The 13,739-nt window shown below is 44.1% G+C and overlaps 1 protein-coding gene across 5 annotated transcripts in view; it reads left to right on the forward strand.

Annotated features, from left to right (window-relative positions):
• The first annotated feature begins 7,263 nt into the window (after positions 1-7,263).
• Positions 7,264-13,739, forward strand: part of SMAD2 (SMAD family member 2) — a 101,708-nt gene continuing 95,232 nt past the window's right edge. Inside the window, exons 1-2 of one of the 5 annotated variants that reach the window (XM_082853099.1) lie at positions 7,264-7,534; positions 7,861-7,944. The gene's annotated coding sequence lies outside the window, so the exon portion shown is untranslated. Of the gene's footprint in view, positions 7,590-7,840; positions 7,945-13,739 lie in introns of those variants that run through there. The other 4 variants (XM_082853100.1, XM_082853102.1, XM_082853103.1 and 1 more) reach the window with 4 other exon arrangements.

A 13,739-nucleotide genomic window follows, 5' to 3' on the forward strand; every position in this document is an offset into this window, starting at 1 on the left:
AAAATGTCAGCTCCTTACTTTCCCAGACCTGCCTGCAATTAGAGCAAGGAACGTATGTTAAGCTTAGTAAACCTAATGGATCCGCCACAGGCTTCAAAGAGGGAGCCCTAGTAAAACAAAGTAGGTTTGGTGGAGAATCCATTCTGGGGGCAATAACAGCCACCGCAGTGACATCTGGTTTCCAGGAGCAATAGCGCTGGGAGTGCCAATGGTGGATGGTACCTGTGTCCAGTGCTACCGAACTGGAAGTGTAAGCTGAGGTATCCTGTTTTGAACGGTGGTGGTCACCTCCTTCAATGTGTTGTGCTGTGATGTTGGTTGTGATCCTAGCTGCTGCCCAGACTTCCTTGCTCTTGCTTACTGTCTGAGCCTGTTTCTGCAGACTTCGCAGCAATTTTGTCAGCCACCCAATACCCTTTCACAAACTGCCTCTCTCCTTAAGTCAGCAATGTCAGTTTCTTCTGCTGCTTGCAACTAAGAAACTTGAAAGTTACAATGAATCTTGCATGGGTGAGTGGGTGGGGGATGGATTGATCAGTGGATGAAGGCAGCTACCTGGAAACAGTGTTTTGAAGTATGAGTAGAGGTTCCTCAGGCACAAATGTATTCCAGGCAGAACAAAGAGCACAGCGTAGGCACTGAGGAATGGGAGAGCATGGTGTATTGGGAAAAACGCCAGGATTTCAGTCTGGCTGGGATATAAGGACAAGGTGGGGAGTGGTGAAGTGTAAAGCTAAAGAGACTAGCCTAGGACAGATTGTGAAGGATCTTTTGGGTTACGCTAAAGAGTCTTGATTTGATCCTTTTAAACAAACTATCAGGTTAATCAACATAGTGACATAATCAGATTTGCATTCAGAAAACACACTATAGGGCTTCCCTGGTGGCGCAGTGGTTGAGAGTCCGCCTGCCGATGCAGGGGACACGGGTTCGTGCCCCGGTCCGGGAAGATCCCACATGCCGTGGAGCGGCTGGGCCCGTGAGCCATGGCCGCTGAGCCTGCGCGTCCGGAGCCTGTGCTCCGCAACAGGAGAGGCCACAATAGTGAGAGGCCTGCATACCACAAAAAAAAAAAAAAAAAAGAAAAGAAAACACACTATAATTTTTAGAAAATTCTGCCAGGAAAGAGAAAGAATTGGAGGAGAGGAATACCAGAGACGGGAAGACCAATTAAGGAGCTATAGCAAGCATTACAAGATGCTAAAGTTCTGAATCAAGGCAGTGAGCTTGAACAAGAGGCATTAGATCTGAGATATATTAAGGAGGTAGAGGAATTTTTGTCCTCAATATAGGAATTAAGAAGGAAGATCACAGATGACTCCAAGATTTTGGCTTAAATAAATCAAGAGATGGTGATGCCATTTATGCATGCATTCCTTCAACAAACATTTAATCATCACTTACTGTGGGAGGTGCTGATACAATGCAGTGAATCAAACAGACCTGTTCCTACCATTGTTGTGGTAACAAGTACTCTACATTAGGCCCCGTTTATGTGTCTTCTCAGGCTTTTTGGGCCTCTTGCTCCTGTCTCAGCTGCCACCATGAGCGACTTAGTTAAGTCCCTTGTGGTTTGACAGCCCAAGGATGACCAGCCACATACCAACAGTCTCTTCCCACCACTTCTGAACTCCAGGGCAGGGACCTGCTTTCTGAGTGACTATCAAAGAATATGGATAACACAACTGGGAAGTATGGGAAAGTTAGCTCCCTGTGGGACAAGCTTTGACCAATGCCAAAGAGACAGGAGACAAAGATAAAATTCCTCTCTTCCTTGAATTGTTCCAAGGCATGAGTCCTCCATATTGTCTGTCTGGCCAAGTGGTTGCACCTGTCAAGAGATTGGCTGTATCTCCTCAAGTCTTTCCATGAAGCAGTGTTCAGCACAGTAATGCATCCCTGTGCATAGCTCTCCATTCTTCCTTGCCTTTTCCCTGTTCCTGCCCTGGGATAATATCTCCTAAAGAAAGGATCAGCATCCTTGCATCAGGGTCTGTTTTCTAGGGAACTGGGCTAAAACACACCCAGAAAGGAAAACAGAAGATGATGAGTTTATTTTTCACATGCTTTGAGCTTGAGGGAAAATTATCGATCCATTCAAAAATATGTATTGAGTGCCTCCAGGTATGCTTGAAGTAGGGATAATATGGTGGACAAAATAGACATGCTTCAGTAGGAATATTCTGGTGAGCAAAACAGCCATGTTTCCTGCTCTTAAAGAGCTTACATTCAGCAGGGAGAAGTGACAAATAATAAGTCACAGTACAGAAATAGTGGACATGATAATTCTAGATAATGATAAAGAGTTTTAAAGAAAACTTTTAAAAGGTGATATGATAGTGTGACTGGAATGCGTGTGTGGAGTGGGCGGTTCTAATCTAGACTGGGTGGTCAAGGGAACAGAGAATAGGTAGACGAAAAAGCCTTTTCCAGAAGGAGGAGCAGGTCTTCCACAGGAAGTGCCTGGGAGAATAGATGTGGAGATAGACATATTTGTCTAGTGTTGGGGTTTAGGTGGAGAGAGGATATTTGCCCCATTTTAGCTGTGAAATAGTTGGTCAGGACATATGCATAGAAGGTAAAAGGGAGATTGAAGAGAGTAGCAAAGGCATAGGTGAGGCTGTAGATCAGGGACAGGTCAAAGAGTCAGTGGGCAGTATCAGAGCAGGAAAGGTAAGACACTATGTGTATAACCCCTGACACAAAGTGGTCATGGGTCTCTGGAAAAGCCTGGGCCTCGGTTTCTTTAGCTGCAAAATAAGAGCATTGATCAGGCTCCATTACTGTATGAAGGCAAGGAGGAGCTGATATGAAACTTCTATGTAGCTATGTAATTCACCCCTTGAAAGCCACCATTGCAGTCTTTAGAACCCAGTAGTAATTGTCTCTCTCCCATCGTTAATTACATTCTGGCCACTCATCAGCTAACACAATTGTCAGACTCTTTCAGCAAAATGTCTTTTTCATAGCTGAGGACTCCTTACAGTAAGGACAAACAATTGGGGCTCATTAATTCAATCATTAGGACACTGATTATGCATCTATTGTCTACTCTAGTCAGTTATGTTAAATAAGCTCTTCAGTCTTCATCAGAGCAATTATGCTAATAAGGTTGAAATTTTCTAAGAGTATTATACCTTCATACACTTATCCTGCCTAGCAGCCGCCTGGCTCAGTCAATATTGTCACACACAGACAATTATAATCAAGGCATAAGGCCCTATTGTTGACATCTGACTACCAAGTTATCCCTCTCACAATAGAACTTTGAATAATTTGTCCATTGTTCTTCCAGGGTTTAGACATTGGCCCCTGTTTAGTTTTTTCCAAAATATGGAGATCTCAGATACCATTTAAATGCCTTTATGGGAGTGCTCATTGCACTGCATAATTTTCCAAGTAGTATTTGAACAATCATTGGATTAACTATCCAATGATAAATTATCCAGTAATTCTTTATGCTTTTAAATGTACAGACAAGAAATATAATATTAATTATCAGATGCCTGGAGAACGATGAGAAATATAATTTGTTTTCTCCCAATGTTTTTCTCTCAACCAGAGCCAGCTTCTCTCCCAATGTCATTACCTTTAAACTAAAAAACCTATTTGTACGTTTTATTTTCTTGAGTGATTTTGGCCATGGAATGAGGACTTTCCACCATGAAAAACCAATGCTTTTATGATAGGCACATAACAGATACCTGATAAATATTTGCTGAAATTAATTTTTTTCTTGTATATGCTATATTCTTGTCTCCAGCATTTCCCATCAGATATTAAATATTTTTTATCTTAATAAAAATTACCATGTGAATGAGGACTCTGCGTGTGTGTGTGTGTGTGTGTGTGTGTGTGTGTAGAGGCAGGTGGACACATCTTCAACATAAGTTCATTTAAAATATCAAATTTCATTGTATTGAGATAAAAATCCAGCTGTGTTGGATTTCTTCATTTACAACAAAAGTAACCCCACACATTTGTTCTTTACATTTTGTACTTAGGTTATTTCATTTAATCAGTTGCAAATAACTGGATCTTTCTTTAAGATGTAGTAATACTCACTGCAACTTAGTTCCACGAGGATGAGCATATATAGAGATTGGATGTTGACAAGATACTCAATAGTTGTACTGAGGGTAACTACAAACTGGAAGGATGGGGCAAAGCTACGTAGAATGCTTGCAGACCTTTGACACACATACAGCCTTTTTCTGCCATACAGATGTTGTATTTCACACTTCTTCAATTACGTGGTATTTTTTATCTTAGGTTGTGGGGAAACAACTGAGAGCAAGATGCTTGCCGTCCTTGTCCTTCAGGAATCTGCAATCTAAATGGTGAGACAAAACACTCACATGAGAAGTTAAAAACCCGCTCAAGACTAAACTAACAGATCAAGACATTACTCAAAGCAAAGTCATGGTATGTAAATCATTCTGACCATGAGAGAAAATTTATAGGTGAGTGATATCCTTTGGGCTGGAGTAACCAGGAAAAGCTTTACAAATTTAGCAGAGTTCTAGCTTTTGAATATGAGTTCTAGCTTTTGAAAAATCAATACATGGATATATAGATATAGATATATATGTACATATATATGTGTGTGTATATATAAATACACATATATATCTTCTTTAAAACTCTACAGAAGAATTAATGATAAAATTTAAGTTTTCCACTCATGACTTCAAGGTTCTCTTTCTAGAAGCAACCACCATTACCATTTTCCTTATATGTCTTTCCAGTACATTTTACTACTTTTAAATAGATTCTCAATTGATTTTGATTTGATTTTTCAGTATCATGCACAACAAAAGGTTAAACAAGGTGTCTATCCATATAAACATAAGACTTACTCAATATAATTTATACAATAGGGACCTACTGATAGGTCTTGAGATACCCTAGTGGATTTCCAAGTTGATTGTTGCCACGGCAATCCCTGCTCCATCTGCCTTCAGTTTCTATCTTGACCCACTTTGGCTTAGATGCATTTCTAGCTGAGAAGGGATGCTCCTTTTCTAAGCCTTTTGGGGACTGCATTGGTAGCCAGATTGCCCCTCCTCCCCTTTCCTCAATCCTACAAATCCTGGAAGGCTTCCTAAATGAAAGAGTTAGGGATCCAAAGTCTGACACTTTGGAGAGATGGTCTTAGACCTCAAGCATATTATCCATTGAATTAATGTGCCCCTCAAAGTACCTAACTCCTGTACTGGGAGCAGATTCTTCTGGAATTCCAGCCAGATCTGCTTCTGTTTCTATTTCTATTCACCCACATAGACACCCAAATGCACACCCTGGTCACATAGGAGAAAATACTTGTGTGACCCAGGGTAGCTTTTTATAGGCCATTTCATATAAAAACTGTTGGCTTGTGTTAGTAGGGAGAAGGACCAAAAACCATAAACAGCCCTCCTACTTCTAAATCGAATAGCCTTTGCCCTAGAACATCCTCCCTGGTGGCTCTGGGAAGCGGAAAGAGAAGTATTAGGATGTGGAACAGCTCCACCGATTGGCTTCCTAGATCCCCTTCGCAAGCTGTTTTTAAAAAGGGGTGAGTAGAGCTGCCTCTAAACTGACAATGGGAGACACCACCCTGGGGGTAAACTTTTGAAGGTAGAATTTCTGCTGAATGGGTTCATCTTAGCATATGTGTTGCAGGCAACAGAAGGGAAGAAAGGATAATGATTATTGGTTTTCTTCTAACTTAGCCCTGTGCTAGTCACTTTCATAATTATTACTTTATTTAATCATCACTCAACTATATTTAAGTAGCTATCATTGCAGGTGAGTTTCACTTCCCAAAGGTCACATATTTGGAGCATGCTCTTCATCACAAACTTTCGATGAGAAAAGTACTTCCATGTTTGAGGAGAGAGATGGAGGAAATGCAGGAGATTTTTAAGGATATTTGGAAAACCTGTAAGACTCAGAGGATGACCAAATATCTCTCCACATTCAACTGAAGGTACCCTCCTCAGGGAAGCCTTCACTTCAGAAAAAAATATATTTCAAGAAGTCTTACTGTTTGAAGTGGTCACTTGGTACTTCCTGCTTACTGATTTGCATTGCTAGTGCCCCTTTACTTGAGTCGCAGGTTAAATCCACGAAGCAAGGAGTACATGAGAGTGAGTGCCATTCAGAGAACCAAGAAAATCGTGTTCTAGTCTTGTCTCTGCCACCAACTACCTAAGTGAGATCTAAGTTTCTTTTCACCTTCAGTTCTACGGTGCTCTCTGCCTAACACAGTAGGTGCTTAATAAATGCTTGATGTGACTGGTTGGGTTCAATATTTCGGCAGAGGCTCGGGTGTCTGTAAGGTAAAAGTGACAAAGTTACCCGATTGGGGTTATGACTCCACTAGCTTTGCGAAGCCAGCGGCTTAGCGGCTTGTCGTGCAGATGAGCGAGGATGGGGCATAACAGTGCCTGAACAGTGCAGAAATGAAGGGGAAGGGAAGATAACTCAGCAATTGAGGGGCATCGTGCCAGGCACTTATGTTCTAGACTTCACAAGACCATTCAGAGCATGCATTACTAGAACCATTTTTAACGAAGACAGAACGACGGTTCCGGTTAAAGAAAAACACCTGGCATCCCCTTTCCCTGGCCCTACATCCCAGAAAAGATCTCAGCCCTGGGCTTATTTACATCTCGGACCCCGCCCCCGTTTACCACCACGAGGGCCCCGCCCACTCATTCGCAGAAGGGCGCGCCCAGAGTGGGTCCGGTACCCGAGCTTCTGCAGAAACCTCTTCTGCCCGTGGCTCGTCCCGTCCTCTGGGCTTCCCCGGGGATGAGCACGTATCCACTCCCGGCTTGACTACTGAAGGTGGGCCAGGCGGCCCCCGACAGGCCCCACCCAGTGGCGCTGGCGAGAGACCGGGAGGGAGGTCAGGGCCGAGGTAGTGAGGGACGGGTGGTCGTTAGCGCAGCAGGTTACGTGCCTTCCCCTCCCCTTCCCAGAGCCTCTCGTGGGACCGCGCAGGAGACTAAGCCAACCGAAACCGCGGGCATCACACCCTGCCTACTCCTCCACCGCCCCGCCGGCCACGCCTCGCCTCACGCTCTACGGGGGAGGCGGGACCAATCAGCGAGCGACGTCTCCCTTCCGATTCGAGGCCCCCGACGCGCGGCTCACACCCCGAGCACCCCGTGCGCTGATTGGCTGCACGCGCCGCCGGTCCGGCCGGGAGGGCGGGGCGGCCGAAGGGAAAGGAGGTGGGGAGGTAGTGGCCCGCGACTCTGTGAGCCCCGGTCGCGCCCCGGCCTTTCCCGGGCGCTCGGCCTCCTTCTTTCCCTCCTCCGTTCTTCCGTACGCGCCGAGCGCTGCGCTCGGCCGGCGTGCCTCGCGCCCTAACGGGCGGCCGGGGGCGCCAATCAGCGGGCGGCAGGGTGCCAGCCCCGGGGCTGCGCCGGCGAATCGGCGGGGCTCGCGGCCCGGGGTGGGAGGCGGGTCTACCGCTCGGCCGCGGCGGCGGAGGAGCAGCTCCCAGCCAGCAGCCAGCGAGCGCCGAGCGAGCCGCCCGGAGGTGGGTGCGCCGCGCCGCTGCGGCCGGCAGCGGAGGGCGCAGGGCGGAAGCGGAGGTGGGCCGGCGGGCGCAGCGGGGGAGGACTCGGCCGTCCCGGCCGCCCGGGGTGGGGGCGAGGCGGGCGCGCGCCCGAGGGGAGGAGGGGCGGTGGCGGGACGCGCGTCCCCACCCCCTCCTTCCCGCGGGCGGCGTCCGGGCCCGCGCCCCCTCCTCGCGCGCCGGGGTCGACTGCCGGGCTCCGGCTGGGGGGCGGGGCGGGTGGCCGGGCGGCCGCGAGAGTGATTTCAGTCCTGCCTCCAATCGCCCATTCCCCTCTCCCCTCCCAGCCCCTCATCCCATTCGGAAGAGGAAGGAACAAAAGGTCCCGGACCCCCGGCTCTGACGGGGCGGGACCCGGAGCCTCGGTGCAGGTAACGCCGCGGCGCCCGGCGGGCCCATGGGGCTGGGGTGTGTCAGTGTGGGGCTCGGGTCGGTGAGGCTCGCCGCGTCACCTGGCCTCGGGGGCCGGGGGCTGGGGTGTGGCGAGGTCGGGGCCGCGGGGCGCCGGGCCCTCGGGGTGCGGGAGCGCAGGGCGGGGCAGCCGGAGGGACGGGGTCGGCAGCCGGAGGGACGGGGTCGGCAGCTGGAGGGAAGGGGTTGGCGCTCGGAGCTGCCGCCCGCCCGCCGCCCGGGGCGGGGGCCGGCTGTGGCCCGTCCCCTGCGCCGCGAACACACTCGGTAGTTTGTGGTTGTGATTTGCAAAGCCCGGAGGGACGGAGCTCTGGTTTCGGGAGTTGTTGGGAAGCCGAGTTAGGAGCGTGCGATACTTTGCTTCCACTTTTTTTTTTTTTTTTGGTGCTGTAACCTTTGTTAACCATTCTGGTCTCGGGGTTCAGAATCGCTTGTGTGTGCTCGTGATCACACAAACACGCACACGGCTGATACTCTGTCCAGATCCTTCTCTACTCGCTTGTGAAAGTTGCTCTGTGAGCGGAGCCTATTTGTTTTTATCACACGCCTTTAGAGAGCACGCTGATTGATTTCACGTATTTCAAACTTGGTTTTCAAATCTGCAACTTTGTTCTGTTCTCTCCTGGGGGATACTGCCCTTGGGTTGAGTACTTTTGTCTTTTACTTACTTAACCGTTTTGTGGTTATGGTTTCCTTTTGATCCTAAACAAAAGAAAGACAGTACTTAGGTTAGTTTTGTTATTTCTTCCTCCTGACCCTTTAAAAGCTAAATACTACCGGTTTGTTGTCAACTAAACCTTTATTTAAAAAGAAAAAAATTTCCAGGTAAAACGAAAATGAAGTAGCATTTTCCATCTAAGTCCTGGCATGTTTGTTACAGTTTGGAGTATCCTAAATTTTGGTGTTTTAAACTTTTAAAACGACGCAAGTAATTAATAAATAAACAAGTGATCACGCAAACTCCATTTTTCCAAAAATGGTCCCTGAAATTTGAATTAATTTCCAGAATTCTGAATGATTAGTTCCTTTTCTTCTGATTTCATGTGAATTGAACCTTCACCACTGATTGTAAGGGTGCTTTCCTTGAGACTAATAAGATAATACATTTTCTGTTATTCTGAAAATACATTAGCTAATTTTCTAGTTTTGATACCCTTTAAAAAAAAGTTTTTCTCACATACATGTGTAAGGCAAATAATTAAATTAAATTTGGTAAGTTTTGATGTGAATAAATAAGTGAAACAAATATACACAGAGATGGGAGAAATAATGTAAAATGGATTTCATAAATGTATCATGGTTGGAGGATTTTTTTTTCATTTGTCTTAAAAAACCATACAGGGTATTGATAGAATTTTCTCCACCAAAAGGTCATTTAGAAAACATTTATATTAAATTCAGGAAGTAACACTGATTTTATTTTTAAAGTTCCTTAGTGTTTTTTTTTTTTTGCCATAAAATTAGCTGTGGTAGTAAGTAAGAATAGTTCAAGTCTATGGGCATATCTAAGGTGATTACCCACTTACACTCTTAATGTTAAAATTGAGTTTAAAGTAGTTCATTGGTCTGTTTTAATTAATGTAATGTGATTGGTAACATCCATTTCTGGACTTGTTTTAGTAAGAAATTGCTGTTAGAACTTGGTTTTTATACTCCGTTCTTACCTTGTACAGTGATTTCACATTATAGGAGTTCAACAAAGTTTGGTTTTTCAAGGCTGTAAGTTAACCTGTGCCTAGTCATAAATGGTCAGATCTCTACACACACAATCTGTAAGGTTCATGAAATAAGAATCTTGTAAGAAACTGTGCAGAGTAATTTCCTGTTGTTTGTGGCTTGTCAGGCTTGGTGTGTGCTTTAACTCTTAAGTAGGAATTTGGGGATAGTTTTGTATATTTCAGCAGAAATTCTCTTTAGTAAGAACAAAGGTTGTTTCTGCTTCAAGACGGCAAAAGGTCCCCTTTTCATTTTCATATTGTAAATATTACAAACATGTTGCTAAAATTTTGTTACTTCACATTGGGGGAAAATCCGTGAGTGAAAAATAGTTTAGTTACATAACCTGCTGATCAAAGACCTATTGAATTTTTACATTTTGCAAATATTTTCAGCTTTGGCTTTTCTAACGGTGTGAAAGCACTCCTTATTCTTGTTTGGTTTTGATTTTGTTGGCTTTGTACTTTAGGACGTCTCGTTTTGTAGCAGCTTTTTTATACAGGTGTTTTTGTAATGCATATAAAAGTCGTATTTAGTGCAGTCTGGCAGATGGAGTCTCATTCTTATTCTTGGGACAAGAGTCATTTTTAGAGGATGGCGGAGGGCATGTCTTTTGATGGGAGTAGAGGAGCCATTTTTATCTGTAAGAGGAAAGATTGTAAGTATTGCATTGTAAAGGTATGTCAGAAAATGTGAAATAAAAAGATTTCAAAACCAGTTCAGGAGAGGTTATGCATTTATTCAACAACTAACTTGTATTTATTGAACAGGTAACATTTATTCATTTATTAAACAGTAAAACAGCCTTTTGCTGTGTGTCAGGCCCTGGGAACAAGTGTATCCCTGTTCCTTGATGGGATTAGAAAAGTGGAAAGTCTTCATATCTCCTTGTCCTGTCCTCCAGTGTTTAGAGTAGGAAGATCATGTTAATGTACAAATTCAGGACTGAGCCAATTCCTAACGTATGCTTGCACGGCTTTCTTTTGAGTTTAGAGGACAGCACTAGGGAAGGTGTCACGTGTTAACTCATATTGTCACCGGGAATAGGTAGTGTATTTTTTGGGGGTGGGGGAACTTGTCACCATTTTTGCACAATCTCTACAGATTGAAGATATGACTAGTCTTTCAGAAGTATATTTGTTGCTGAGCAGGTGAACACTTGTAGAGCTAAGCCTAATTTGGCCTTAGTTTGATTATCCATTGCCTTTTATAGAAACTGGTTAGGGAAAGAAAGCAAACCTGAATCGGTCAGGTTCTAATGGAAGTATCAGAAATAAAGTATAAAAACAATTAGCTAAACCGAGAAAAAGGATTGGACTGCAATCTTGTGTAATGGAAAGGCCCTGGGTTTTGGCGTCAGAGAGACCTAGGCGTATAGTCAGTTTCTCAGTCACTGTATTGGGCAAATTACTTAACTCCTGAGCCTTGGTTTTCTGATTGAAAATGGAGGTAATAACACCTTCCTCTTAAGGTTATTACATACAAAGAGTAAATGATTGTGATGAAGATACCTAAGCACAGTGCCTCAGACTAAGGGTCTTGTCAGAAGACCTTTGTTCTCTTCTGGTTGTAGCTTTCACTTGTTTTCTAATTCAGATGATTTTCCTACACTCTTCTCCTTGATCTATTATAAAATACATTTGAGAAACAGACACTTAGCGAAAAGGTCTAAGGTAGGCAAATTGTCCTAGTCCATACCTTTCAGTTCTAGTCATAGGAGAGAGATTGTGACCCTTAATTAGAACCTGTTGGCATTTATTTCAAATGTTTCTAACAAGCAAAGTTATCTTGCTTCTAAACCCATAGTAGATTAGAGACAAGTAGATTGTGGGTCATGTGGGAGGTTGAGGGGAGTCTAGTGAGGGGTGGGGTAGGAGGATGGGGAACTGTTAGCCTACTGTCTATTTTAAGAAAAAACAGATAACAGTCTGGTGAGGATAATGGAGATAATCTACAAGACACAAAACGAATACTCAGAGCCTAACTAGCATGTCTGGAACCATTCAGTGCAGGACCAGACCTGAAAACATAGTAATGAAAGTTCATCGATTAGATTAAATCATATTTGGGAAAATCTATTTAAAGAGAGCGGTAATCTACATAATATACTTTAGATTGTCATTCGGGATGATTAACAAATGTTCTTAAAGGGGTAGAACATGGTTCTAATGACTTATGACACATCCAAAGTACCTGCTCTGACCAAGGTGCTTTTCATTTGTTTTGCCATTCAGAGTGCCGTGATTCCAGACTGAAAAATCTTTCATGCTAGGCCAGTAGTAAAGAAAGGTGATCTAAATGGTATTGCACCCCAGGCCACACCTTTTCTTCGGAGTAAGTCATTTTTTTGTCAGTCTGCAGGGGTGTCGTGTACAACTTTTCACTCAGGTTTTAGGATAAAGTATGCTAGAGATTTCTAGGACTGAACAAGTGTGGACAGTTGGCTAGTCTGTCTGTTGGGGGCTTCATGCTTCTTTTATGTGACTTCTTTCCAATATTAGCCTTGGTAATTTTTTTTGATCCTCATCTTTCCTATCTCAGGGTTACTTTCTAAACCATCTACTCCATCAAATATTAATTGGTGACCTTGTAATTTATAGCCTTAGCTATTTGGAAAAAAGAAAAGGGTCTTTTGTTTTTAAACCAGTAGTACAAAAGTTATCCAGCCTTTTTTGTTTAAAAATGCACAGTTTGAGGCTTATTGCTTATCTCTGATCAATTTTTTAAATTTATTCCATTTTATTTATTTTTGGCTGTGTTGGGTCGTCTTTGCTGCGCATGGGCTTTCTCTAGTTGCAGCGAGCAGGGGCTACTCTTTGTTGCGGTGTGCGGGCTTCTCATTGTGGTGGCTTCTCTTGTTGCGGAGCACTGGCTCTAGGCGCGTGGGCTTCAGTAGTTGGCAGCATGTGGGCTCAGTAGTTGTGGCTCGCAGGCTCTAGAGCGCAGGCTCAGTAGTTGTGGCACACGGGCTTAGTTGCTCCGCGGCATGTGGGATCTTCCCAGACCAGGACTTGAACTTCACCGTGTCCCCTATATTGGCAGGTGGATTCTTAACCATTGCCCCACCAGGGAAGCCCTCTCTGATCAATTTTGATCATTACTCCAGGTTGATATAATTGTGATGTGTTCAATTAGGACATATTTCAATGCTGATTATAGGTAGACATCTCAAGGATAGCTCTGAGCTTCAATTTCAGTAATTTCATGTAGGGAGAATGTAATTTTGCCAAGCCAGATGGATTTAGACCCTGCCTCTGGTTTGGCTAGTTAGCCAGAAATATTAAGGTAGTTAAGGTAATTGTGGCTCACATATGTGCCTTACATTCTAGAGTGTGTACGCGTTCCTCTTAGATATAAGTGAGCCACCCTGACAGGACAGATGCCTGGTAATTTAGATCTTTAAGTTTGTGCTTTTAAGAAAATAAGTCCTGAAGTGATTCATTCTCATTAAAATTTGTGAGTTTACTGTCAACTTGTCACAAATTCTTCCAGATAGTTCTGTAATTTTCAAAATCTCAGAATTACTTTGGCCTCAAGACTAGAACAGTGGAAAGTGAGTGCAGACTTTAGTTTTGATCTGTTCAGTACACATGTCCAGTTTGCATCTGAAAACCTGTAGTGCCCTACTGTGACCTCCCTTCTCTTTCGGCGGGAGGGCATAGCTTCAGGTTTAATGGCTGAAGAATAACTGGGAGGAGCCACTGGAAGTTCATCAGATTTATTACCTTGAGTCTTTCAGTTCAGAAACTCGATCTGAGGAAGTAGCATAGTAAATCTGTGATCTTGTAGTTTGCCCGTTGAAGATAAAGTACATTTGCATATGCTACTTCAGCTTTTCCAAAAATTCTATAACGGGATAATGGTTATGGACTTGTAAATATTAAGGAAATGCTCCGTCTTAATCATCCTTCATTATAAAATGTGGGGAGGTGAATCTGGTTTTCAAAGTTCACAGAATAAACTCCCGATGAATGGTGCAACGGAAGCTGGGCCCATGGGCTTTCTTCCTTGATTTGAATGAACTATGGAAACTTTTTTG

The sequence above is a fragment of the Leucopleurus acutus genome (assembly GCF_964270905.1).
Source record: "Leucopleurus acutus genome assembly, chromosome: 13".
Taxonomy (NCBI): domain Eukaryota; kingdom Metazoa; phylum Chordata; class Mammalia; order Artiodactyla; family Delphinidae; genus Leucopleurus; species Leucopleurus acutus.